This window comes from Pristiophorus japonicus, chromosome 10 (genome assembly GCF_044704955.1).
Source record: "Pristiophorus japonicus isolate sPriJap1 chromosome 10, sPriJap1.hap1, whole genome shotgun sequence".
In the NCBI taxonomy this organism is placed as follows: domain Eukaryota; kingdom Metazoa; phylum Chordata; class Chondrichthyes; family Pristiophoridae; genus Pristiophorus; species Pristiophorus japonicus.
The window spans coordinates 161,221,858-161,245,355 of record NC_091986.1 but is presented as its reverse complement, the minus strand read 5'-3'; the positions used below and the strand labels follow the sequence as shown (position 1 = coordinate 161,245,355).

At 44.4% G+C, this 23,498-nt stretch overlaps 1 protein-coding gene and 1 long non-coding RNA gene across 3 annotated transcripts in view; one reads left to right on the top strand and one right to left on the bottom strand.

Moving 5' to 3' along the window:
• The window catches only part of LOC139275163 (spermatogenesis-associated protein 13-like), a 365,108-nt gene that overhangs the window by 77,048 nt on the left and 264,562 nt on the right, over positions 1–23,498 (top strand). The window lies entirely within an intron of this gene.
• LOC139274837 (uncharacterized) overlaps positions 4,435–23,498 on the bottom strand; it is a 69,259-nt gene continuing 50,195 nt past the window's right edge. Inside the window, exon 3 of the long non-coding RNA XR_011595624.1 lies at positions 4,435–4,500. This is a non-coding gene — a long non-coding RNA (uncharacterized lncRNA). The remainder of the gene's footprint in view (positions 4,501–23,498) is intronic.

Sequence of the window (23,498 nt, the reverse complement as noted above, 5' to 3'; positions counted from 1 at the left end):
AATTCGTCCACCTTATTCCGAATACTCCTCGCATTGAGGCATAGAGCCTTTAGGCTTGACTTTTTAAACACACTTTGACCCTTTGGAATTCTGCTGTAAAGTGGCTCTTTTTGTTTTTTGCCTTGGGTTTCTCTGCCCTCCACTTTTACTATTCTCCTTTCTATCTTTTGCTTCTGTCTCTATTTTATTCCCCTCTGTCTCCCTGCATAGGTTCCCATCCCCCTGCCATATTAGTTTAACTCCTCCCAAACAGCACTAGCAAACACTCCCCCTCGGACATTGGTTCCGGTCCTGCCCAGGTGCAGACCGTCCGGTTTGTACTGGTCCTACTTCTCCCAGAACCGGTTCCAATATCCCAGGAATTTGAATCCCTCCCCTCTGCATCACTGCTCAAGCCACGTATTCATCTGAGCTATCCTGCGATTCCTACTCTGACTAGCACGTGGCACTGGTAGCAATCCTGAGATTACTACTTTTGAGGTCCTACTTTTTAATTTAGCTCCTAGCTCCTTAAATTCGAGTCGTAGGACCTCATCCTGTTTTTTACCTAAATCGTTGGTACCTATATGCACCATGACAACTGGCAGTTCACCCTCCCTTTTCAGAATGTTCTGCACCCGCTCCGAGATATCCTTGACCCTTGCACCAGGGAGGCAACGTACCATCCTGGAGTCTCGGTTGCGGCCACAGAAACGCCTATCTATTCCCCTTACAATTGAATCCCCTATCACTATAGCTCTCCCACTCTCTTTCCTGTGCAGCAGAGCCTGCCACGGTGCCATGAACCTGGCTGCTGCTGCTCTCCCCTGATGAGTCATCCCCCTCAACAGTACCCAAAGCGGTGTATCTGTTTTGCAGGGAGATGACCGCAGGGGATCCCTGCACTACCTTCCTTGCACTGCTCTTCCTGCTGGTCTTCCATTCCCTATCTGGCTGTATACCCTTTACCTGCGGTAAGACCAACTCACTAAACGTGCTATTCACGTCATTCTCAGCATCGTGGATGCTCCAGAGTGAATCCACCCGCAGCTCCAGTTCCGCAACGCGGTCCGTCAGGAGTTGGAGGCGGATACACTTCCCGCACACAGTCGTCAGGGACACCGGACGCGTCCCTGATTTTCCACATGGTACAGGAGGAGCATAACACGTGTCCGAGCTCTCCTGCCATGACTTAACCCCTAGATTAACTTAATTTGGCAACAACAATGCTAAAGGTTCCTTACTGAAATAGAAAAGAAAAAAGAAAAACTACTCACCAATCACTTACCCCCTTGGTTGTGACGTCACCTTTCAATTTCTTTTTACTTTTTTGCCTTCTGTCCCCGCTGCAGCTGCACAAGCATGCCTCTCACCGACCCCGGACTCTCGCTGCTCCGAGCTCCCGCCTCCTCGACCGACTGCTTGACTCCCGCTGGCCTTTGTAGGCCTCTCGCCGACCCCGGACTCGCGCTGCTCCGAGCTCCCGCCTCCTCGACCGACTGCTCTATTCCTTTGAGGAGCAGTGGATAAGGAGGCTGTGTTTCTGTAGGAAGGATGTCAGAGTTATGTTGCTTCCTGCATCAAGAACTGCATCTAGCACTGCATAGCGTGTTGCAGTCAGTCATTACAGCCCTCAACTTCTTTGCTTCTGGTTCCTTCCTGTGCAGTGGTGGATGTCAGTAATGTCAGTCTGCAGTTCATGCTTGCATAAAGCAGGTGAATAATTCCATGTTTCTAAGGCAAATGCTTTAATTGTCTCAGCTGTGGAGAGTATTAGCACTGTGTGTTGTCTGAACTTTGGGAAGTGTTGGCACTGTATGTTGTCTGAATTGTGGAGTGTATTAAAGTACATTGGTAAAGAACAAATTTTGAAATGCATCTTTTGAGATCTTTGCTATTAGTGATTAGGGATATAATAGATTATTGTGAATGCTTATTAAGAAATGTAAGAACAGAGTTTCTACAAATATGTAAAAATAAAGAGTAACAAAAGTAAGCATTGGTCCCTTAAAGGCTGAGACAGGAGAAATTATAATAGTTTAAGGAAATGGCAGAGACTTTAAACAAATATTTTGTGGATATCTTCACAGTAGAAGACAGTGGTACGATAGGATAGTGGTTATGTTACTTGTCTAATAATCCAGAGGCCTGGATTAATGCTCTGGAGACAAGAGTTCAAATCCCACCATGGAAGCTGGGGAATTTAAAATCAGTTAATTAAATAAATCTGCAATAAAAAGCTAGTACCAGTAAGAGTAAGTAAGTCTTACTACAATTTTATAGGGCTTTGTTGAGATCACACCTGGAGTACTGTGCAGTTTTCTGTCGCCTTAACTGAGGAAGGACATACATGCTTTGGAGGCGGTGCGACAAAGGTTCACTAGATTGATTCCTGGGATGAGAGGGTTATCTTATGAGGAGAGATTGAGTAGAATGGGCCTATGCTCTCGAGTTTAGAAGAATGAGAGGTGATCGCATTGAAACAGATAAGATTCTGAGGGGGATTGACAGGGTAGATGCTGAGAGGTTGTGTCCCCTGGCTTGAGACTCTACAACTAGGGGCATGGGGCTCAATTTTCCCCAGTATTTGCACCATTTTTTTTTTTTGGAGCAGGCTGCTTTTTCTGGCCTAATTTAAAAATCCCTAGTTTCCCCAATCAGTTTGCACCAGCGTAACTCAGTTAGTTACGAATTTTTAAAGTCTTTTTTTAGCCAAAGGGGCCGTAACCAGCCACCTATGCCACTTCTGGCCATTTAAGGAAGTTTGGCCAGCTGAGAGTTACTCCAGTTCTGATTAGGCCAGCGTATGTGCGTATGTGGCCTGTCCTGAAAAACCTTCCCTAGAGTTAAGGAAAGTGGTGCAGCAGATGCCTGGACATACTAAAAGAATTGAAAAACACACAGCAGTAACTTATCTCCAACTCTGTCCAAAGGCTGTCCGGTTCCTTTCTCAGTCCCCACACACAGGAAGGCTGTCCGGTTCCATTCTGAGTCACATACTAAGAGAGGGGGACTGTATGCTTCACTTTGCAGCCTCAGCTCGTATGCAGATCAAGGCTCCACCCCCCTCGGGTTAGGCCACGCCAAAATGAAGACTTCCCACACTTTTTTGTTTTGCCGTACTTGGGGCCCCAAAAAATCAGGTGTAACTCTTCAAGTCCGCCAAAAAAATGCTTTGAGGAAAATTAAGCCCATAGTCTAATGATAAGGAGTCGGCCATTTAAGACTGAGATGAGGAGGAATTTCTTCACTCAGATGGTTGTGAATCTTTGGAATTCTCTACCCCAAAGGGCTGTGAATGCTGAATCGTTGAGTATATTCAAGGCTGATATATAGATTTTTGGACTTTAGGGGAATCAAGGGATCGGGAGATCGGGCGGGAAAGTGCGGTGAGGTTGAAGATCAATCATGTTATTGAATGGCGGAACATGCTTGAGGGGGCGTATTCCTTGTACTCAGGCCTTGTACTCCTAATTCTTGTGTTCTTAAAACCAGCAAAATACTTTAAAGTACTCAGCAAGCCAGGCAGCATCTGTAGAGAGAATGGAACAAGTTAATGTTTCAGCTGAGAATCTCTCATCAGAACTGTACATCTGAAATATTAATTTGCCTGTTCTCTCCACAGATTCTGACCTGAATTTTGTCAGCATGTTCTGTTTTTCTTCCAAAATAAATATTATTGTAATTAATACTGAAACAAAAACACAAGATGCTGGAAACATTCAGCATAAGAACATAAGAATATAAGAAATAGGAGCAGGAGTAGGCCATATGGCTCCTCGAGCCTGCTCCGCCTTTCAATAAGATCATGGCTGATCTGATCATGGATCAGCTCCACTTCCCTGCCCGCTCCCCATAACCCCTTATCCCCTTATCATTTAAGAAAATGTCTATTTTTGTCTTAAATTTATTCAATATCCCAGCTTCCACAGCTCTGAGGCAGCGAATTCCACAGATTTACAACCCTCTTAGAGAAGAAATTTCTCCCCCTCTCTGTTTTAAATGGGTGGCCCCTTATTCTAAGATCATGCCCTCTAGTTCTAGTCTTCCCCCATCAGTGGAAACATCCTCTCTCCATCCACCTTGTCAAGCTCCCTCATAATCTTATACATTTCGATAAGATCATCTCTCATTCTTCTGAATTCCAATGAGTAGAGGCCTAACCTACTCAACCTTTCCTCATAAGTTAACCCCCTCATCCCCGGAATCAACCTAGTGAACCTTCTCTGAACTGTTTCCAAAGCAAGTATATCCTTTTATAAATATGGAAACCAAAACTGCACGCAGTATTCTAGGTGTGGCCTCACCAATACCTTGTATGGCTGTAGCAAGACTTCCCTGCTTTTATACTCCATCCCCTTTGCAATAAAGGCCAAGATACCATTGGCCTTCCTGATCACTTGCTGTACCTGCATACTATCCTTTTGTGTTTCATGCACAAGTACCCCAGGTACAGCACTTTGCAATCTTTTTCTATTTAAATAATAACTTGCTCTTTGATTTTTTTCTGCCAGGCAGCATCTGTGGAGAGGACAGACCAGTTAATGTTTTGGTTGCAGACCATTCTTCAGAGCACATTATGATTATTACTGTCTGTTTATAGCATTTTGCTATTTCTAGGTTTAAATGAAATAAGACCCCATTTTAAACCTAGTATTCTATTTCAGGATTTCCAGTAGATCAGGATTTCCAGTAGATCAGGATAGAATTTGAGGAGTGCCAGCTGTTAAACTGAGGGTAAAAAAAATCAACATTTAGCCAAAACATTTCTATATGCTGACAAAATCCCAGTGTTGCTGTACACAGTGCAGTATAGAGACTGTCAGTAATGATCCTAGGAAGGGCAAAACCATATCATTTTTTTAAATGACATTTCTTCCTGCTTCTCATGAATTATTTTCACTGTTTGCAGGCAGCTAGCGTGGTCCATTGAGAAAGTTAATCATATCAATACATTTATGAATGTAACTTTGTATAGTGCAGTTTGTGATTTTTATTTTTTTGCATATGGTACATAGTGATTAGCAGGCTCGCAAAATCATGACTTTGAGAACCTTGCTTTGCCTGTTTTCCAGTACAGGTTTGACCTCCCAAATCCGGAGTTCCGGAATCCAGAATGTTCCAGAATCCGGGCTGATCCGTGGCGAGGTTAACTGGAAAATGTTCCGCTATCTGGACTCCTTCACCCCCCCGCCCCACCTCGGCGAACCGACTTCGCCCCGGCCCCCCCTCCCTCCCCTTTACCTCGGCTGCCCAACCCCACCTACCTCGGGCCCGACCAGGAACTCCTCCACGGCAGTGGGGCCCTGCCCAAATACTTGGCAGTGGGGCCCCGCCTGATCAGGTCCTCGGCAGCGGGCCCCACCCGATCAGGCCCTCAGTTCTTTGAGGCTGTAACGAACAGGGTGGATAAAGGGAAACCAGTGGATGTGGTGTATTTGGACTTCCAGAAGGCATTTGATGATGTGCCACATAAAAGGTTACTGCACAAGTTAAAAGTTCACTGGGTTGGAGGTAATATAATTAGCATGGATAGAGGATTGGCTAACAGAGAACAGAGAGTCGGGATAAATGGTTCATTCTCTGGTTGGCAACCAGTAACTAGTGGGGTGCCGCAAGGATCAGTGCTGGGACCCCAACTATTTACAATCTATATTAACGACTTGGAAGAAGAGTGTAACGTAGCCAAGTTTGCTAATGATACAAAGATGGGAGGACACACAAAATCTGCAAGGGGCCATAGATAGGTTAAGTGAGTGGGCAAGAATTTGGCAGATGGAGTATAATGTTGGAAAGTGAGAAGTTATGCACTTTGGCAGAAAAAAAATCAAAGAGCAAGTTATTATTTAAATGGAGAAAGATTGCAAAGTGCTGCAGTACAGCGGGACCTGGGAATACTTGTGCATGAAACACAAAAGGGTAGTATGCAGGTACAGCAAGTGATCAGGAAAGCCAATGGTATCTTGGCCTTTATTGCAAAGGGGATGGAGTATAAAAGCAGGGAAGTCTTGCTACAGCTATATAAGGTATTGGTGAGGCCACACCTGGAATACTGCGTGCAGTTCTGGCTTCCATATTTACGAAAGGATATACTTGCTTTGGAGGCAGTTCAGAGACTCTTCACCTAGGTTGATTCCGGGGATGAGGGGGTTGACTTATGAGGAAAGGTTGAGTAGGTTGGGCCTCTACTCATGGGAATTCACAAGAATGAGAGGTGATCTTATCGAAACGTATACGATTGAGGGGCTTGACAAGGTGGATGCAGAGAGGATGTTTCCACTGATGGGGGAGACTAGAACTAGAGGGCATGATCTTAGAATAAGGGGCCGCCCATTTAAAGCAGAAATGAGGAGAAATTTCTTCTGAGGGTTGTAAATCTGTGCATATGGTATGTTGGCCTTAATAGCTAGGGGATTTGAGTATAGGTGCAGGGAGGTCTTACCTCAGTTGTGCAGGGCCTTGGTGAGGCCTCACCTGGAATGTTGTGTTCAGTTTTGGTCTCCTAATCTGAGGAAGGACGTTCTTGCTATTGAGGGAGTGCAGTGAAGGTTCACCAGACTGATTCCCGGGATGGCAGGAATGACATATATGAGGAGAGACTGGATCGTCTGGGCCTGTATTCCCTGGAGTTTAGAAAGATGAGAGAGGATCTCATGGAAACATACAAAATTCTGATGGGACTGAACAGGTTAGATGCAGGAAGAATGTTTCTGATGTTGGGGAAGTCCAGAACCAGGGGACACAGTCTAAAGATAAGGGCTAAGCCATTTATGACTGAGATGAGGGAAAACTTCTTCACTCAGAGTTGTTGACCTGTGGAATTCTCTACCGCAGAAGTTGTTGATGCCAGTTTATTGGATATATTCAAGAGGGAGTTAGATATGGTCCTTACGGCTAAAGGGATCAAGGAGTATGGAGAGAAAACAGGAAAGGGGTACTGAGGTGAATGATCAGCCGTGATCTTATTGAATGGTGGTGCAGGCTCGAAGGGCCGAATGGACTAACTCCTGCACCTATTTTCTATGTTTCTATGCATTCGCTGCCTCAGAGCTGTGGAATCTGGGACATTGATTAAACGTTAGACAGTTTCTTAAACGATAAGGGGTTATGGGGAGCGGGCGGGGAACTGGAGCTGAGTCCAAGATCAGATCAGTCATGATATTGAATGGCGGAGCAGGCTCGAGGGGCCGTATGACCTATTCCTGTTCCTATTATGTTCTTATGTGGCTGGTCCAGTGAGTTTCATGGCATTGGCAACCCCCTAGGATGTTGATAGAAGATTCAGCGATGGTGATTTGGTGATGGTGATGGCATTGAATGTCAAGGGAATGTGGTTGGGACCTCTCTTTGCTGGAGATGGTCATCTCCTGGCACTTGCATCGCGTGAATGTTACTTGGCACTTATCAGCCCAAGCCTGGATGTTGTTCAGGTCTTGCTGCATGTGTGCATGGACTATTTTATTATGAGAAATTACGAAAGGAGCTGAACACTGTGCAAGCATCAGCGAACAGGCCACTTATGATGGAGGGAAGCTCATCGATGAAGCAGTTTTAAGATACTTTGGACTGGGACATTGCCCTGAGGAACTCCTGCAGTGATGTTTTGAGGCCAACAACAACCACAACCATCTTCCTTTGTGCTAGGTATGACTCCCACCACTGGCGCTTTTTTTCCCCCCCCCCTTATCCTTCACTTTCTTCTCATCTCTGAAATTCATAGAAACATAGAAAATAGATATAGGAGTAGGCCATTCGGCCCTTCGAGCCTGCACCACCATTCAATTCAGCTCTTTTGTCCATGTTTGGACCAGGTCTGGAGCCAAGTGGTCTTGTCGGACCCAAAACTAAGTATTGATGTGCAGGTTATTAGTCAGTGCTGCTTGATAGCACTGTTGACGACTCCCATCATTTTGCTAATTGAGAGTAAGTCGCTAGGATAGTGATTTGCTGGGATGGACTTGTCCTGTTTTTTTTTTTAGACAGGACATACCGGCACAATTTGCCATCTACCATAGTTTTACCCACTCACTTTGTCTTGTGTCCCTTTGTAATATCCTGCTTTCACCTGCACAATTTGCTGTGCCTCCTATCTGCAAACTTCCTGCAGATGCATATGTGGAACTCCTCCCACTAATGCATTATCTCGATGGTGTACATGGAAACCATATTTACTGCTTCCTATTACTTTTTTGAAGATTGGAACACAGATCTAGGTCCCTAGGCTGAGGATATTTCTACACCCTCTATTGGGGAATAGCTTACTACCCTTTTTCCACACCCAGGTCCTCATGTTCCCTTGTGCTACTTCCTTCACCCTGTGAAAATCCTTTCGATCCAACAACAACAACTTGTATTTATATAGTGCCTTTAACGTAGTGAAACATTCCAAGGCGCTTCACAGGAGTATTCGGAGACAAACAATTTGACACCAAGCCATATAAGGAGAAACTAGGGCAGGTAACCAAAAGCTTGGTCAAAGAGGTAGGTTTTAAGGAGCGTTTTGAAGGAGAGAAGAAGGGTAGAGAGGCGGAGAGGTTTAGGCAGGGAACCCTTTCGAGTGGGTTGTGGCAGGTGGTTGAACATGCAAGATGCAATCTGCATCCATTGTTACTTTGGCCACCCTCTTGTGTGAAGTTATTAAATCTAAACTTTCTACTTTTCCTCATGTGTTTGAGTCTGTGCCCCCATTGGAGAGTTTGTGGTTACCTCAAACAATTTATTAGGATTTAGCTTGCATTAGGATCAATTTATCTGACTTCTATAATTTGTATAACAGAGTAGTAGAGGGTTTCTCTATTATTGTAAGCACTGTTGATAAAGTATGAGAAGTGTTCTATTTTGCATACATTGATAAACTGCCAGTCACAGCTGAAGAGATTGGTAGAGCAACCAAACCTGACCCAATTATGTCAAAGGTGTATGATTACATAGCAAATGACTGGCCAAGCTAGGTATCAGAGTATTACAGAATGCACTGTTTGTAGAGATCCTGACGTTGAATTTCTGCTGGGGTTATCCCGATCATCAACCATAACTTTTCTGTTTACGCGTTTCTCCAGCATTTCTGTGGATCTCCTGCCAATGTTGCTGTGGACAATCGGAATAGCTCCCATGGAAGTTCAACCCCTGTTTTTATTGTTTTGTGTAGTTTTTCCTCACAAAAGCTCAATTTCTCGAGCAGCCGTTTGAATACCACTTTGTGGACCAATGGTGAATAGATTGTGCTGCAACAGACATACTCATTTTTGGAGGAAATTGTGTTCTCAAATGTTCTGATCATTTTTAAATTAATGACACAAGGTGGCATGGTGATCGAATTCTGCACCAGCATTACCACCCTAATATTTACAAGCAGCATAGATATTTCCTTCCTCATGCTGCAATGCTTACATAATACAAAAGGTTGGATAAAGCATGGTCCATGTTGCAGGATGCTGCAATACAAATGTTTGTGACAAAACTGAATTATGTGTCTATAATGTTTATAATGTGCTATTTATCTCTCTCATTCTGTCATGGAAGTCAAAATATCTAGCCATAAGAGCCCAGAACCATAACCGTTTGGAGGTAAAATATCCAACAAGCAAACGACAATATGAGGAAGAAAAGGAACATTGCAGATGTGAGGAAGACAAAAAATGTTGCAGATTAGACCCAGGAAAATGATGAAACATAGAAACATAGAAAATAGGTGCAGGAGTAGGCCATTCGGTCCTTCTAGCCTGCATCACCATTCAATGAGTTCATGGCTGAACATGCAACTTCAGTACCCCATTCCTGCTATAGAAACATAGAAAATAGGATAGAAACATAGAAAATAGGATAGAATGTCATTATGAATGTCATTAGCTTGAGATATGAGCGAGGTGTAGCACCAACATGCTTTCATTGGGCTAAAATTTAGCTCTCCGGTTAAACCGTGCACTTGCCTGAGGTGCGGCGACTTTGTACTCCAAAAACGGTGCCGAAAATGTAGCTCCGTATTCGCCCCGCTCCATGGACCGTCGTAGGCCTTGGCGTGGTGTGGCAAAAGCAGAGGTGGGGTACGGCGGAGTGGAGCCAGGTCCCGGCGCCGTAAACAGAGCCGGAACCTCTGCACATGCACGAGCTAGAGTGTGCGCGCGTGCACAGTAGTTCCTCGCCCCCAGAATCTGAGTGTGTGCTCTGCAGGCTGTTTGGTAGGGGCCTGAAGTGCGCCTCCCCTATCCTTGGCTGAAGGGACTCCCGCGCCGGCCGGGACGGGCCCACTGTGGATCTCTCTTTCCTATCTCTGCTCCCACTTCACCGATGCCGTTCAGCCTCTCCTTCCCTTCCCCGTTCACAGATGCCGTGTTCAGCCTTTCCCTCCCTCCCTCATTCACAAATGCCAGGTTGAGCCTAGCCTCCCGGTGTGCGTCTTGCCACCCCGATCCCAGGCCGAATGGCCTCCCGCACAGGCCGGCTGCTGCCGAATTTAGTTGAAGGTAGGATTTACTTCAGTTCTTTATTTATTAATTGAATTATTTACTTCAGTTCTTTATTTTTTATTGAATGCTTATTACTTTTTGTGCTGTGTTTAGTGCTTTGTAAGTCTTGCTGCTAGGTGCAGGTCCTCTCAGCTTCCTTGTATTTTTTATTATTGAATGCTTATTTTTGTGCTTTGTTTAGTGCTTGGTGCTTTAGAATGTACTTACCTGTGCTGATTTCTTAACTCTCCACAAGGGTTCTCTGTGCGCGCCACAAGCGGCCACATACGCTGGCCTAAGTTAGTTTGGAGCAACTATTAGCTGTCCAAACTTGCTTAAATGGCCAAAACAGGCGTAGGTGGCTGGTAACGCCTCTTTTGGGGGAAAAAAAAACTAAACTTTAAAAAAAAATCCTTCCTAACTCACTTACACTGGTGCAAATTAAATGCCCCAAGAATGCCGCCCCTAGCCTTGGCCAAATGGGCTCACCGAGCATTGAAGATCGGGACTCTGGCCCCCCTCCTGTTCTGCCTCCCCCCTCCTGTTCAGCCCTTCCCCCTCCTCGTTCGCCTTGCCCCCATCCCTCGCCGTTCGCCCCGCCGTTCGCTCTCGCTCGCTCCCTCCCGCCACCCCTCCCTCACAGAAACGCAGAGAGACACCGTCCCAGCACGCTGTTGGAGGGCTCCCGGTGCTGCAGTAGGTGATTAGAAAACTTAATTTTTTATTTGATTTTTTTTTTATTTTTGTATTTTTTTGATTGATTTATTATTGATGTGATAGCTCTTTATTTGTAAAAGTTGAAGTGTTTAATGTTTGTAAACTTCCCTTGCCCCCCCCCCCCCATCTCTCGTTTCCTACAACTGATTTATAAGTGTAGGCAAGGTTTTTCTGAGCGTACAAAAATCTACACTTACTCCATTTGAAGTTAGTTTGGCGTAAGCTTTCGCTGCCTAAGCTTGCAAAACAGGCGTAAGTGGCTGGACATGCCCCCTTTTTGAAAAAAAACTCTGTTCTAAAATGAAACTATTCTAGCTCACTAGAACTGGAGCAAATTAAATGCCGAGAATTGCAATTTCTAAGAATGCTCCATTCTAAACTAGTTGCTCCAAAAAAATAGGAGCAACTCAGGCCGAAACTTGAGCCCATAGTGTTAAAGCTCTCAAGTATTGAATTCCAAAAGAGTGGGTGATGTGTAAAATATGAAGCATTTTTGTCTAAAATTTAGCTTGGTATTGGCTTCTTCAATTCTATCATGGTGCAGAAGAGCTAAAAACAGCTTCACTTGCAAAAAGCATGTTCCAGTTTAACTCCATACAATGTTACAGTTTCAGGTGGTTGCCACGCAGTTTGTTTGAGGGAGGAAAGAGCCAAGCCACTCAATTCAAATACAAAAATTCTGTGTGATTTGTCTAAGTATGTATTTGATTTGGAGCTTTTTGAATTTATCAGACAGGTATTCAAATTTTGCTTGGCTATAATTACTGCTTCATCTGGCACTTTTCAAATCACTGACTATCTGTTGCCTTTGAAGATGTCTAAAAGTCAGAGTGCAAGTTAAGGAACTGACAGAAAGTTGGACAAGATGGTCCTGCAGGATCTGTGCTGGGACCACTGCTATTTACTATATTCGACATATAAATGATTTGGACTCCGGAATTGGAGATATGGGGCCCGAAATTCACTGTCCCCAAAGGGACAGCTAGCGCAGAGTTTGGGCGAAAAAATCGATCGGCCACCCCGGTCGGGTACTTTTCCCTCCGAGCCATATTCAGTTCGGGGAGGATTTGAGTGGTGTTCACTTTCACTGGAAACGGCACAGTAAAGCCACTGTAAAGGAAGGTTTCCAGCGGTGAGCTCTGCAGCGTGCAGACCGCTGGAAAAGGACTACCACAACGAAATTCACCGAGGAAAAGGTAGGACTTTTCCCGGCAGTGCCCCCTGCGAGGTTTTCGATGCGGTGCTCGAACGTGACACCGCTAGGGCCGTTTGGTAGGTAAAATTTTTTATTACTTATTATTTTATTTTTTCAGCATGCATCCGCAGTATTTATCTTTTGATGTAGTTTTATTAATTATTAGTGTTTATATTTCCATGGTCTGCAGTATTTAGCTTTTGATACAATTTTATTAATTGTTTTGGCTCCATTAAATCTGCTGAGTGCTGCTCAGAGGTTTGCAACTTTTGTACAACTTTCAGGTCTGACTCTTTAATGGGCTGCAGAGACCTGCTTGGCAGGGTTCATCTTGAGGACGGGAGAGCGACACCTGGTCAGAAGCAGGTTGGCATGCAGGAATAGGCGTCGCCGTCAGCACCGTGCAGACAGGCAGTGGGCAAGGGAGGCAGCAGCCATGATTTGTTCATTCTGTGCCAGACCAGTATGCCCGCCGTCTTCACTGGCCTGAATCAGGATTGTGGTTGGCTGCTTGGGGCAAGAGAAATGCCCTGTGGCTGCTCATTCCACTGCGGAACCCCAGGACAGCGCCAGAGCATGCATACAATGACGCTCATTGTGCCACCAGGTGCATCATCGAGGAGTACATAGACATCCTTAAGCAGAGATTCCAATGCCTGGACCGCTCTGGTGGCACCTTGCAGTACTCTTCTCAATGGGTCTGCATAATCGTTGTGGTCTGCTGCATGCTGCACAACCTGGCCATCATGAGGGAACAGCCGCTGGAGGTCGAGCCAGCAGTACCACCTGAGGATAAGAAGTAAAGAGAATTACCATGTTAAAAATATATAATTATAGCAATGTTTTAGCACAGAGCTGTAATCTATTTACTACAAAAGTTAGAAAACCTTAAGTTACTGTAAAAATGCTACATTACCAGCTGTATTTGCTCATTCTGTCACTGTTCGGTAGTTAGAGCCATTATTTGTTGGCCAGTTAAAGCCCAAAACAAGGTTGAGTGTAGTGCTACTCTGCTGCTTTCAAAGATGAGAAGGACCCCACCCATTGAAGGCGCAGGATAGATCAAGTAAATGAAGTAATAACTGAGAACCTTTTTTTCTTTCTGGACATGTTACAATATTTTATTCTGATATTAAGGCAAGTGGAAACACTCTTGAGGATGTAAGAGCTAGCCTTCAATAAGAGTAGTCTTGAGGCATAGAAGTGAACAATATATTGAGTTAAAAGAGAAACAGAACCTATAAACATAATGATTACTGCAGCGTTTTCTTTCACTCACAGTCACTAGTATTCAGAATTGATTTTTAAAATTTATTCATGTATGCAATGCTGTTAAGACCACATTTTATTGTCCATTCCCAGTTACCTTGAGGGCATTAAGAGTCAACCATGGAGTGTGGACTGGAGTAACAATGTAGTCGGGCTCGGTAGGGGTCTCCGGTTCCCTTCCCTGAAGGTCATTCGTGAGCTAGTTGGGTTTTTTCTCTGCCTCACTAATAGTCAAAATACCCAAAGCAATAATGATACACCAAACTTGCAAGGATTTACAAATTGCTATTAGTTGTTGTTTGGTACAAGGTTTATCAAAGCTATTCTAACCTGAAGGGATCTGACCTTTTTTTAAACCTATATAATTAAGAAACAGCTATCATTAACAGATGATTTAAACTGACTACCTCTATGATGCATATGGGAAGAAGCTGCCTTTGGAAATGCTCCGTTATTATGTGTGCTGCTTAGTCGTGATGAGTGCAAATAAATACTAAGCTACATCAATGTTTGAATTATGCTTGATCAGAATGGGATTTTCATACTGGTTTTTTATAGAAAATGCACCATGTTGTATGACTTGAACTGTACCTTGTGGCTGGGAACAATTCTGTGGCTCTTGATTTTCCAATTAAAAATAAAATATAGCCTTCATTATTGTTAGGTATGCCTATCTCTTTAATGTGTGAAAAGAACTATTGGGTTTAAAAAGCTCATTCATTTTTATATTAATTATAAGATCACTGCGGTTGAGGAAGGCCATCCTAGCTCAATCATCCAGAAAATCTCCAGTTCCCATCACAGAATCCAGCTGTTGCTTAAATGATTTCAGGCATTTTGTATCCACTACAGAATCTGGAAACTATTCCATGTGTGGTTCCCTCTTTGCATGAAGAACTTTCTAAGTTCCGTTTTAAGTTTCTCTTCATCAGTTTGTGTCTCTCATCACCCTTCCACACACACCACCCCCCCCCCCCCCCCCCCCCAAAAAAAAAAATCCTCCTCCTCAAGGATTAATTCTGGACAAACACAAATTTACTGTATGGCATTCCTTTGAGATCATCTCTTTTCAAGTTTCTCTCGTTTTGCCTCTAGGGCAAGAGGGTAAAAAAGTGGGAGAGCTGTAGTGATAGGGGATTCAATTGTAAGGGGGCTAGATAAACGTTTCTGTGGCCGCAACCGAGACTCCAGGATGGTATGTTGCCTCCCTGGTGCAAGGTTCAAGGACGTATCTGAGCGGGTGCAGGGCATTCTGAAAAGGGAGGGTGAACAGCCAGTTGTTGTGGTGCATATAGGTAAAAAAACGGGATGAGGTCCGACGAGACGAATTTATAAAAAGTAGGACCTCAAAAGTAGTAATCTCAGGATTGCTACCAGTGCCGCGTGCTAGTCAGAGTAGGAATCGCAGGATAGCTCCGATGAATACGTGGCTTGAGGAGTGATGCAGAAGGGAGGGATTCAAATTCCTGGGACATTGGAACCGGTTCTGGGGGAGGTAGGACCAGTACAGACCGGACGGTCTGCACCTGGGCAGGACTGGAACCAATGTCCTAGGGGGAGTGTTTGCTAGTGCTCTTGGGGAGGAGTTAAACTAATATGGCAGGGGGATGGGAACCTATGCAGGGAGACAGAGGGAAGTAGAATGGGGGTAGAAGCAAAAGATAGAAAGAAGAAAAGTAAAAGTGGAGGGCAGATAAACCTAAAGCAAAAAGGGCCACATTACAGCAAAATTCTAAAGGGTCAAAGTGTGTTTGAAAGAGAAGCCTGAAGGCTCAGTGCCTCAATGCAAGGAGTATTCGGAATAAGGTGGATGAATTAACTGCGCAGATAGCAGTTAACGGGTAAGATGTAATTGGCATCACGGAGACATGGCTCCAGGGTGACCAAGGCTGGGAACTCAACATCCAGGGGTATTCAACATTTAGGAAGGATAGACAGAAAAGAAAAGGAGGCGGGGTGGCATTGCTGGTTAAAAAGGAAATTAATGCAATAGTAAGAAAGGACATCAGCTTGGATGATGTGGAATCGGTATGGGTGGAGCTACAAAATACCAAGGGGTAGAAGACGCTAGTGGGAGTTGTGTACAGACCACCAAACAGTAGTAGTAAGGTTGGGGACAGCATCAAACAAGAAATTAGGGATGCATGCAATATAGGTACAGCAGTTATCATGGGTGACTTTAATCTACATATTGATTGGGCTAACCAAACTGGTAGCAATGCGGTGGAGGAGAATTTCCTGGAGTGTATTAGGGATGGATTAATAATATGACGAGGAACCAACAATAGAGGGTTGGCCATCTTTGACTGGATGATGTGTAATGAGAAAGGACTAATTAGCAATCTTGTTGTGTGAGGCCCCTTGGGGAGAAGTGACCATAATATGGTAGAATTCTTTATTAAGATGGAGAGTGACAGTTAATTCAGAAACTAGGGTCCTGAACTTAAGGAAAGGTAACCTCGATGGTTTGAGCCGTGAATTGGCTAGAATAGACTGGCAAATGATACTTAAAGGGTTGATGGTGGATAGGCAATGGCAAACATTTAAAGATCACATGGATGAACTTCAGCAATTGTACATCCCTGTCTGGAGTAAAAATAAAATGGGGAAGGTGGCTCAACCGTGGCTAACAAGGGAAATGAAGGGTAGTGTTAAATCCAAGGAAGAGGCATATAAATTGGCCAGAAAAAGCAACAAACCTGAGGACTGGGATAAATTTAGAATTCAGCAGAGGAGAACAAAGGGTTTAATTAAGAGGGGGAAAATAGAGTATGAGAAGAAGCTTGCCGGAAACATAAAAACTGACTGCAAAAGCTTCTATAGATATGTGAAGAGAAAAAGATTAGTGAAGACAAACGTAGGTCCCTTGCAGTCGGATTCAGGTGAATTTATAATGGGGAACAAAGAAATGGCGGACCAATTGAACAAATACTTTGGTTCTGTCTTCCTGAAGGAAGGCACAAATAACCTTCCGGAAGTACTAGGGGATTGAGGGTCTAGTGAGAAGGAGAAACTGAAGGATATCCTTTATTAGGCAGGAAATTGTATTAGGGAAATTGATGGGATTGAAGGCCGATAAATCCCCGGGGCCTGATAGTCTGCATCCCAGAGTACTTAAGGAAGTGGCCCTCTAAATAGTGGATGCATTGGTGATCATTTTCCAACAGTCTATTGACTCTGGATCAGTTCCGATGGACTGGAGGGTAGCTAATTTAAAAAGGGAGGGAGAGAGAAAGCGGGTAATTATAGACCGGTTAGCGTGACATCAGTAGTGGGGAAAATGTTGGAATCAATTATTAAAGATGAAATAGCAGCGCATTTGGAAAGCAGTGACAGGATTGGTCCAAGTCAGCATGGATTTGTGAAAGGGAAATCATGCTTGACAAATCTTCTGGAATTTTTTGAGGATGTAACTAGTGGACAAGGGAGAACCAGTGGATGTGGTGTATTTAGACTTTCAAAAGGCTTTTGACAAGGTCCCACACAAGAGATTGGTGTGCAAAATTAAAGCACATGGTATTGCGGGTAATATACTGACGTGGATAGAGAACTGGTTGGCAGACAGGAAGCAGAGAGTCGGGACAAACTGGTCCTTTTCAGAATGGCAGGCAGTGACTAGTGGAGTGCCACAGGGCTCGGTGCTGGGACCCCAGCTCTTTACAATATATATCAATGATTTGGATGAAGGAATTGAGTAATGTCTCCAAGTTTGCAGATGGCACTAAACTGGGTGATGGTGTGAGCTGTGAGGAGGACGCTAGGAGGCTGCAGGGTGGCTTGGACAGGTTAGGTGAGTGGGCAAACAAGTGGCAGATGCAGTATAATGTGGATAAATGTGAGGTTATCCATTTTTTAGCAAAAACGCGAAGACAGAACATTATCTGAATGGCGGCAGATTAGGAAAAGGGAGGTGCAACAAGAGCTGGGTGTCATGGTTCATCAGTCATTGAAAGTTGGTATACAGGTACAGCAGGCGGTGAAGGCGGCAAATTGTATGTTGGCCTTCATAGCTAGGGGATTTAAGTATAGGAGCAGGGTGGTCTTCCTGCAGTTGTACAGGGCCTTGGTGAGGCCTCACCTGGAATATTGTGTTCAGTTTGGTCTCCTAATCTGAGGAAGGACGTTCTTGCTATTGTGGGAGTACAGTGAAGGTTCACCAGACTGATTCCTGGGATGGCAGAACTGACCTATGAGGAGAGACTGGATCAACTGGGCCTTTATACATTGGAGTCTCGAGGATGAGAGGGTATCTCATAGAAACATATAAGATTCTGACGGGACGGGACATGTTAGATGCGGGTAGAATGTTCCCGATGTTTGGGTAGCCCAGAACCAGGGGACACAGTCTTAGGATAAGGGGTAGGCCATTTAGGACTGATGAGAAACTTCTTCACTCAGAGTTGTTAACCTGTGGAATTCCCTGCTGCAGAGAGTTGTTGATGCCAGTTCATTGGATATATTCAAGAGGGAGTTAGATATGGCCCTTACAGCTAAGGGGATCAAGGGGTATGGAGAGAAAGCAGGAAAGGGTTACTGAGGGAATGATCAGCCATGATCTTATTGAATGGTGGTGCAGACTCGAAGGGCCGAATGGCCTACTCCTGCACCTATTTTCTATGTTTCTATGTAAACAGAATTTGACGCAGAACTCGAGTTAATGTCTGACCAGATCACTCACTCATGTATGAATACTATACAGAACTGTCAGATCCACCTTCACCACACGGACTACTGCACCTCAAGAAGAGGCCCACAACCATCTTTTCAGAGTATCTAGGGATGGGCAATAAATGCTGGTCTTGTAAGCAATACCCACATTTCGAGAATCAATTTTTTAAAAAAAGATGCACCACCAGAGCTGTTGCCCTCCACTCGGAAAAGAGGCTTTGTAAAACAGATTGGTAACTGGGCTACTGAATGACAAAAGCTACCCCTGCAGTTCTTCCAGACTGTGGGCATTCTTCCTGAACCTGCTTGTGCCATTTGTAAATAAATTGTTCAGTTTTTAAATTATCAACTAACTGCTGCTGCCTGTTTTGTGCAGTTTGTGTGTGATTGATTTATATGAAAGCGTATTCTTTGTCATCATTTACAAAAATACAGTTTGGATCTTCTCTATAGAAAAAAAAACTGCCAAGAGAATTGTTTGATGGAAGTGGCTGTTCGCTTTCTACTGGATTAAATAGTAAAATGAATTGCATGACATGTATCTGGAAAGCTAGTTAGTACAAATATCCAGCAACTAGTCCTGAGGGGACAAAACACATGCATGTTTAACAAACTATGAAACTGATTTTATATTGAGGTCCAACATGACTAAACATAGCAACTGTACAAGAACAGAAGCAGGTTACAATCAGCCAAGATTCATGTTAATGATAATCTGTGATGGCATTTGGCAGTGGGCCTGCTTGAAAGGAATATTCATTAAGGTCACTTCCTGAAAACATTGTTATTTTGTTTTTCGACATTATCAGACACAGTCATGAAATATGAACATTTGATGGTTTTGACATTCAGTCAGAGCTTGCTGCTTTTAATAAATAGAAATAAAATAGTGCAGTAAATTGTTTCATGTTTATCTAAAGATGCAAGATCCCGTTTTATTTCACTTTGTCCTGGCACAAGCATTTAGTTTTGCTTTCTAAAATGTTCTTGTAGGTGCAGGTAACTTTGCACATGATGGGGCTAGTTATCTCCATTTTATTCTTCTCTTTTGTAGTAGTGTTTCAGCATCGCTAATAAATGCAGTAGTGTTGACAGGCTGTTTGATCGTGGAATCATCAGGAACTAGATTGATCCTGGGTACAATGCACACACGGTCGTAATCAGAAATAGGAACCTTGGCTGATTATTTATTCCCTAGCTGGCTTGGAGTCGACACAAAACTGCAGCGGTTCAAGAAGGTGGCTCAGCACCACCTTCTCGAGGGCAATTAGGGATGGGCAATAAATACTAGCATTGCCAGCAACGCCCACATCCCATGAAGGAATTTTTTAAAAAAGAAACTGATTGTAATGCACGAGCTGCAATTGGCTCACTCAACACAAGCTGCTAATTGAATTAAGACCTTCCTGGTATGTGTTGTTCAGTCACTGCCACATCATTCCCACTCGACTGTTCAGCCACCTAAGGACTCATTTTACGAGTGGAAGTAAGTCTTCCCTCGATTCCGAGGATGCCTATGATGATGATATAACTATAGTGATTGCACTGAAGAAATAATTCATTGGCTATGAAGTGCTTTGGAATGCCCTGAGGTCACTCATTTTCTTTCAACTATTGGCATTGCCTTAAACACCAAAGTGACTATATTTTATTTTAAAAAGGAAAATATTTAGCATTTATTAATTTTCTTAGTGTTAGCTGTAGTTCAGTGGGTAGCACACTCGCTTTTGAGGAATTTGAGCACAAAAATCTAGGGTGACACTCCAGTGCAGTACTGAAGAAGTTCTGCACTCAGAGGTGCCGTCTTTTGGATGAGACGTTAAACCGAGGCACGTCTGCTCTCAGGTGGACGTTAAAGGTCCCATAGCACTATTTTAAAGAGCAGGGGAATTATCCCCGGTGTCCTGGCCAATATTTGTCCCTCAATCAACATAACAAAAACAGATTATTTGGTCATTATCACATTGCTGTTTGTGGGAGCTTGCTGTGTGCAAATTGGCTGCTGCGTTTCCTACATTACAACAGTGACTACACTCCAAAAGTACATCATTGGCTGTAAAGCGCTTTGAGATGTCCGGTGGTCGTGAAAGGCAGTGTAAAATGCAAGTTGTTTTTTTAAATTATTTCATTTTTCTTTCTTGCAATTTAAAAAAAAAACAAGAGGTTGCGTAACTTGCATGCAACTCATTTACAAATTGGAGTTATTGGACTGATTTTTGTGTTCTCATAAATGGGTTTAAATGGTTAAGAATTGCTGTAAATTTTACCGTAATAATGTGATTATAACGCACGATTTTTGGGGGTCAGCCCAAATGTATAATGTATAATTATTTGCAGCCCTAGGTGCAGATTTGTACACGTGCAGGATCAGTTATGGTAGGAATGGAACAACAATGACTACACTTCGAAAGTAATTTATCATTTTCTTTCAATTATTGGAGGACTGACTAATCTAAACAATAATCTGGTTAAAAATGTTCCATGAAATTTAAAAGAGGAAAGTGGTGGAATCGGCCAATATAAATTCTTAGTGTTTGGGAAGGCTCAAAAGATCTTTCAAACATTGTCAACTTTTCCTACGGTTGAAGGAGATGAGGACTAAAGTAACAGGAAAATCAATGTGCAAGCATGAGTCTGCAGTGAAGTGATGGAGCACTCCTGTTTGATGGTAGCTGAAGTATAGATGGTAACATGGAGGGTGGCTCTGTTTGCCACTCCATGCTACCAACCCCATAAGTCAGCATCATGCTATTTCTGGAAGGAGGTTGTGACAGGCTTGAGGTTGCCGTTGATGGTACTGTTATAAGCTGTTGGGGCATGTAATTCTTTGCCACAGGAAGTGGATGAGGCAGAGTGTATCTCATAATTTAGGGGGAAAATTGGATAAATATTTGATACAGGCGATGTGATTTGTTTTGGTTGCTCTAGCAAAGAGCTAGCGCAAGTGCGATGGGCTTGAATTATTTTTTTTACTCATTCATGGGATGTGAGTGTCACAGGCAAGGCCAGCATTTATTGCCCATCTCTAATTGCCCTTGAGAATATGGTGGTGAGCTGCCTTCTCAAACCGCTGCAGTCAGTGTGGTGAAGGTACTCCCACAGTGCTGTTACGGAAGGAGTTCCAGGATTTTGACCCAGCAACAATGAAGGAACGGCAATATACTTCCAAGTCAGGATGGTGAAGGGGAACATGGTGGTGTTCCCATGCACTTGCTGCCCTTGTCCTTCTAGGTGGTAAACGTCGCGGGTTTGGGAGGTGCTGCCGAAGAAGCCTTGGCGAGTTGCTGCGGTGTATCTTGTAGATGTTACACACTGCAGCCACGGTACGTTGGTGATGGAGGCGTGAATGTTTAAGGTGGTGGATGGGGTGCCAATCAAGTGGGCTACTTTGTCCTGGATGGTATCAAGCTTCTTGAGTGTTAGAGCTGCACCCATCCAGGCAAGTGGAGAGTATTCCATCACACTCCTGACTTGTGCCTTGTCGATGATGGAAAGGCTTTTGGGAGTCAGATGAGCTATTCCCTGCAGAATACCCAGCTTCTGTTTGACCTACTCTTGTATTTGTGGCTGGCACAGTTAAGTGCTGCCTAATAGCACTGTTGACAACACCTTCCATCACTTTACGGATGATTGAGAATAGACTGATGGGGCAGTAATTGGCTGGATTGGATTTGTCCTGTTTTTTGTGGACAGGACATACGTGGGCAGTTTTCCATATTGCCTGATAGATGCCAGTGTTGTAGATGTACTGGAACAGCTTGGCTAGAGACGCTGCTAGTTCTGGAGCACAAGTCTTCAGCACGAAAGCTGGGGTGTAGCCTTTGCTGTATCCAGTGTGCTCAGCCATTTCTTGATATCATGTGGAGTGAATTGAATTGGCTGAAGACTGGCTTCTGTGATGGTGTGGACCTCAGGAGGAGGCAGAGATGGATCATCCACTCGGCTTTTCTGGCTGAAAAGATGGTTGCCAAAACTTCAGCCTTGTCTTTTGTACTCGCGTGATGGGCTCTGCCATCATTGAGGTTGGGGATATTCATGGAACCTCCTCCACCCGTTAGTTGATCGTGGACCATTAAACATTCACAACTGGATGTGGCAGGACTGCAGAGCTTTGATCTAATCCATTGATTGTAGGATCGTTTATCCCTGGCTTATGGTATGCTGCTTGTGCTTTTTTAGCATGCATGTTGTCCGGTGTTCCCCAGGTTGATGCCTCATTTTTAGGTATGCCTGGTGCAGCTCCTGGCATGCTCTTCTACATTCCTCATTGAACCAGGGTTGATCCCCTGGCTTGATGGTAATGGTAGAGTGAGGGCTATGCTGGGCCATGAGGCTACTGATTGTGGTGGAATGCAATTTTGCCGCTGCTGATGGCCTACAGCGGCGAGCGGTGGCCATGGGCTGTGTGGTGGCCATGACCTGCGAGAGACCACCAGTAGTAGGTCGGTGCCGTAAAAGGAGTGGCGAGCGGTGGCCATGGGCAGCGTGGCGGCATGCCACTGCAAGGTACAGCATGAGCCGGTGCAGGAGAGCGATGGCAGCGAAGAGGACAACTGGATTGGACATCATCAAGGTCCAAGTTGCTGATTGGAGTGTGGGTAGGCACAACAGGAGTGGTGAGGTCAGGGCGAAGGAGCAGCGAGTGATCGTGGAGCGACGTGATCAAAGGAGAGACGCGAGTTCGGGGCTAGAAGAGGCGTGGGCCCAGGGGCAGCATGGGCCAGCCCACACTGCAATATGCGTGTGTGCTCGGTCCGTGCAACAGAGCAGGCCTCCAGTCATCTTAGTAATCCTTGCCACTGGGCCAAGACCTAGCTCTGTCAAGCCCGTGTGGTGGCTGGTGTGCAACGGCCACCACACGTTTATAAAAACAAAATCCACGCACAGGCATCTTCCATTCTTCAACATGTAGTTCAGGACCTGGAATATTAGGTCCTTCATTAAAACACCTGTGAAGTTATCCTTTTTTGGCGTGGAAGCAAATCATCCTCATTTGAAGGGACTGCCTATGATTTTGATGACCGCGCCTCTTGAATGCCCAATTTTGAGCTGCTAGATCTGTTCTGAATCTATTCTATTTAGCACGGTGGTAGTGCCACAAAACACAATGAAGTTGCAGCATCCCGGACCCAGCATTCAGTGCCGAGTCCCGACCTTTGAGCTCCAACTGGCAGTGGAGCATAAATGCAACAGCAGCAGATAGCCACCACAGAACAACCTGAACA